The sequence below is a fragment of the Coffea arabica genome, chromosome 5e (assembly GCF_036785885.1).
Source record: "Coffea arabica cultivar ET-39 chromosome 5e, Coffea Arabica ET-39 HiFi, whole genome shotgun sequence".
Lineage (NCBI taxonomy): Eukaryota > Viridiplantae > Streptophyta > Magnoliopsida > Gentianales > Rubiaceae > Coffea > Coffea arabica.
The window spans coordinates 4,529,700-4,535,061 of NC_092318.1; the positions used below are offsets into that span (position 1 = coordinate 4,529,700).

Genomic DNA, 5,362 nt, shown 5'->3' on the forward strand with positions numbered 1-5,362 from the left:
CTTACAGTAGAAAAAAAAAAAAGATGGAATGAAGAGAAGAAGATAAAGATGGTGTCGCGCCCCATTTTTTCGCGATTGAAAAAGAATGTTTACAAAAGATGTTATTTTTATTTAAAAATAAGTGAAAAGGACATCTAAAAAATTAAGTTGTCGCGCCCCCTTTTTTGCAATGAAAATCGTATTTCCAAAAGATGTGCTTTTCATTTAAAAGAATAAAATGAAAAAGGGCCTAAAATGAGACTTTAAAAAATGCGACAATTTGGGCCCAAAATTTAGTCAAAAAGGATTTTACACTTGGTATTGAGTTTAGGTGTACCAAGTCACCCAAAAATTTTTTTTTAACAAAATTAAAATAAAACGTAAGTAAAATGAAATAAAAACCTTTTCGACAACTCCAGGATTTGAAAAACGAGAGAAAAATGAGTTTGGAAGTCACGATTGAAGAAAGGGAAGGCAAAGGTTCGATCGACTCGAACCTAAGACACCCTTTCAATCTAGTCTAAACTAGTTGCAAGATTTAATCAAAATTTTTCTAATCTAACCCTTAAGTTTATCACGTTTTGAAGTTTTCTACATGAATGTATATCTAAATTTATAGAAAATATCGAAAGAGACAAAATATCCATTCAAGGATCTAATTGATATCAATCGCATTAATTGCAAAGGCCAAAATAATTGCTTGAATGGAGTCACGAGTATGCAAAAATGAAATTTGAAGAAAAGAGAATTAAATTATATATAGATATAAGTGATTAAGGAAAAAAGGTTGCAACATAGTGGGTACGAGAGGCAAAACTCGTGATATAATTTTTCTTATACAGGGATTAACGGGGTATTTAAACCAAAGAATTATAATCGCTCATTTTTCATGTTTGAAAAGTAATTCTCCTAATCTAGACAAGCAAATGAACTAACTCACTTTACAATTTCTTAAATGAGATGTAATCCTAAATTATATGATTAACATATATAGAGGGTAGGGGATAAGATAATAGGAAATATCATGCAATTGAGAAAAGATTCTAAAATTAAAAAAGCATGAAAATGTAATGAATGTCACACAAAAAATGAATCTAATGCATGAACGATTTAAGGGTCTAGCGTTGGACTAACCCATTTCTAAAAAACTTTACTAGCGTTGGACTAGCAAGTAAGCGGAAGGAGAAGCCATAACTAGCATTGAACTAATGTGGTAACGTCATGCATTCATAATACATAGTAAAACAAATAAGGCATAAATTAGAATAAATAAACATGTAAGAACACATAACACGTAACACATAAACATATTATCTAAATGCAAAAATTCTAAAGAAAGCGGATAAATCATATAAACACATAACCCACATAAACACACAAAACTTATCTATTACAACGGGGAATCTAATTACAATCTAAAATGGAAAATGTAAGAAAATAAACCTATCTATTCTATCTATACAATAGAGGACCTAATTACAATCTAAAGTGGGAAAAATATGATAAAATAAACCTATTTATCCTATCTATTATATTGGTCTATCTAATTGCAATTTTTTGCAAAAATATTACCTATCTATTACATCTTGAAATATTTAAATACATCCCAAATAATTATAAAAATTAACTAAACAAACATAAGAAAATTTAAATGAACATTTGAATCAAGTAAATAACAAAGCATGTGAAAATATATAAACACATAGAAGCACGTAGGGGCACAAAAGAGCACATAATTGACATTGAAATAATAATAGGGGTACCTCCCTTTTGAAGTATTGACTAAATGGAGTCAAATTTCCCTAGTTATAATCAAAATAAACAAAAGAATCATGGCACCAATTTAATTGAAAATAATAATAATAAAAGTACTAAATTTATATTAATATGTCAGACATAAAGAAACTTAAAGATATCTAAAAAATTACAAGTTGAATACATTTAATAGTAATATAATTACCTATTAAAGAAAAGAAACAATCATAATAGAGAGTGTCAACAAGTCAGAAGGGACTAAATTGCAAAAATTAGAAAATTTTGGAGGCAAAAATAAATTTTTAAGAGTTTAGAGGTCAAAATTAAATTTAGGGACCAAATTATAATTAAATTAAGGACCTAATTGAAAGAAATCTAAAATTTTCTGAGCCACAGTAAAACTACTCCAAAGATCAAGAGCTAAAGTGCAAAATTCATTTTCTACTAAACGAAATTGTGCCCTTTATTTTTGGTTGGGCTGGACTGCTCTGCTCCAAAGAAAAATGCGGGCTGTTTTCATGAAAATAAAAACAAGTCCAAGTGGAAAATTGCCCCAAAGTCCAAACGAAAGTGCGCCAAAAAAAACCTCTAGCCCAACTGAAATTAAAGAAACAAGCCCGCCAGATAAAAAAAAAAAACTAGTCCAATTTTTATTCTCTTTATTTTCTTTCCCTTTTCCTTTCTTCTTTTTTTTTTCTTTTCTTTTCTTCTTCCTCCCTTTTTCTTCTTCTTCTTCCGGTGAAACGTGGTCGCCGGCAACCTCTCCGGTCACGAAAAATCACTAAAATACACCTCAACTCGATTTTTCACATAAAATCTATTTTTGGGTTTAGTTTTTACAAAAAATGAACCAAAAGTGGCGAAATGGCCAAAAAATAGCCTTTTTTTTCTTCAAAACACTCAAACCTTCACCAAAAATCATAAAACTTATACTATAACACTCCTTATAACTTCTACAATACAACTATGATCTTAGTTTGTCAAAAAAAAACAACAACAAAAGGATAAATTAAAGACAAACAACCCCTACAAAAAAATGCATTTTTCATTGCCTTTTAAACTAAAAAATTCGGAAGAATTTAATTAAGCAACCTTTCCAAACCCTATACTAGCTATGCCCATTTATTTTAGCAAAATATAGACACCAAAATTAATCTTCTAATTCGATTTCACTTGGACATTTTTTCGAATACGAAGCATGCATACCAAAATCCTATTCTTTTCCTTATAATTTTGTTCATAACCTATCTCAAAAGTTTAGCAACCCAACAACAAAAGAAAAAATCGAAAGCAAGAGAAGATTAAACACTGAAACATGGATATAATGTGCTAAACAAAACTAGAAAATTACCTCAGTGTAGGTGGCAATTCCTTGGTTGAAGTTTTTGATGCAATTTGAAGCCTTGACCATGTTTCGTTTGCTCTCTTTTGTGTTTGATTTGTGTGTGGGTGTGTTGTTATTATGGTGAAATTGAGAGAGGGAAGAAAGAGAGAGCCGAGAGAGTTTTGTTGTGTGTGAGTGTGGAAAAATTGAGAGGGGCCGAGTGTGAGTTGGAGACTTTTGGGAAAATTGGAATGTGAGATTGAGGGAGTTTTTTGTGCTTGGTGTGCTTGTGTGTGCAAAGTGAACCGAGAGAGTGTCAGGGAGAAGTTAGGGAATTAGGTTGGTCAAAATGATGGACTTCTTTACCAAATGACAAGAAAGATCCATGGAATAACATGATGGATTTTTACCAAAATAAATAGAAAGATAAATGGGAATTGAGTGTAAAAATGAGTTAATAGTGGTTTTGATAGGAAAAAATGATTAGAGCATGTAAAATCTTTTCTTCTCCTCTCCTCTTTTTTTTTATAACAAAAGAAAATCTACAAAACAAGAAAAATGGGCAAATAAATGCATAAAAATAAATGACCCTCTAAATAGACAAAATTCAAGCAAATGTCAAATATTAGAAAAAAAATGTGACAAAATTTGGTGTCTATAGATGGTGAAAATCTAGTTTATCTTTCAGAGAGAGAGGAGAGAATAATGGAAAGTGATTCATTGAAGAGATATAGAGGAATTAGTAGTTTGGGAATAATTTTTGAGAAGGGATAAGATAGAATGGAAGAAAAGGTTTCAGATAAGACTTGATGGGTTAGTTGCCTCGAACCCACCCCATGGGTTAGTTCCCCCAAAAAAGTTAGAAGAAGTGGTGTTTACTACACCAGAAAATCATGTGATGCTGTTTAAACAAAAAAGGAAAAAGGGGTCAGCATCAGTTCCATGTCAGCACCAGCCAATCTCTAGGCACCACATGAGTGGACGACCATGCTAAAGTGGCAAGGAGTGTTCCCCCTTATACTATATAGTTAATAATTTTACCTTTTCTCTACATTCCATCTTTTTCTTAACTAATACAAAAATGTGGCCTTCTTTGATTATTCTCTGCAATTTTTTTGTCGCACAAGATTGTCATATATTTTTGTGTTCTTATACTTTCTAATAATTTTTTTCTACAATTTTCTTGATGTAGTGTAGAGTCAACCAAATTCCAATTTCGAAGGTAGAGGAGTTTCAAGGTGAAACTTTTTTTCCATTTATTTTCATTTCGCCCCTTCTTCCCTTTTTCATATGAGTGAGAATACATTGTTAATTTATTGCTTAGTATTATCTCTTTTTGTTTCTTTCAGGTTTTTTTTGGTTTAATCTTCATACTGCTGCTTTACTTTGTTTTTGGTATTTTTTTTCCTTTTATTTATCTGCAAAAATGGGAAACATTCATACTTTTGTAATATAACTTTGTAAGGCAATTACACAGTACCATATCAATCCATTAGAGAATTTTGAGTCATGATTAATGAGGTAAGTCATTATTGTAAAGTATAAATCATATGCAAAATAGTTTGCAGTACCCTCTCCTATCATTTGGCGTCTTTTTTTATTTGCGGGGTTTATTACATTTGAATCATTTTTTTGGCATAGTTACTGAATTTTTTGTACTTTTTTTTTGGAGCAAAGTAAAAATTTTATTAAGATTGGCAATGAATTTACACACAAGATATCCTCAAGTAAATGTACACATCCTACCAGTAAGTATCACTCATTATATACCTTAACACAAGCAAGAATTAGGAATTCCATTGAAACTGGTATGCCCCAACTCTTCAACCTATCCATCATTCTATACTTATTATTAATAATTGTAATTGTCTATTATAGCTTCTTCTTTTTTTAGTGGCTGCATTCAAAGTATTATAGAGGGTGTCCATTTGCTTGCAGTTATCTGGTATTTGCTTACTGTTCTTTTGGGCCTTTTTTTTTTTTTTTACACTGATGATGTTCAAACGAATATGGTGATTGCTATTACTTGAGAGTCACTATATTTGCACAAAAGTGATTATTTCTTTACATACTTGTATGAGCAAATAACATAACTGTCATTTGTGTGTTTTTTTTGGGACAAAATCAGCTATCAATAAAACCATTCCTCGCCTTTAATTGCCTTCACAGGTTATTAGGCTTCTCAGTTTTTTCTCCTACTTTTTGTTTTGTGGCTGCAGTTTAGTACTTTGTCCTTAAAAAGTTTACTGCTATTTTAAGGCATCTGATTTATGAGCCTTTGTTCTGTATCTGGTTTTTTATGCT

The 5,362-nt window shown here is 30.9% G+C and overlaps 1 long non-coding RNA gene across 1 annotated transcript; it reads right to left on the reverse strand.

Annotated features, from left to right (window-relative positions):
- Positions 1–1,326: 1,326 nt before the first annotated feature.
- Positions 1,327–3,881, reverse strand: LOC140006444 (uncharacterized). The gene is made up of 2 exons (XR_011814066.1): positions 3,086–3,881; positions 1,327–1,781 (listed from the first exon to the last, which is right to left on the reverse strand). It is a non-coding gene; the product is annotated as an uncharacterized lncRNA (long non-coding RNA).
- Positions 3,882–5,362: the final 1,481 nt, after the last annotated feature.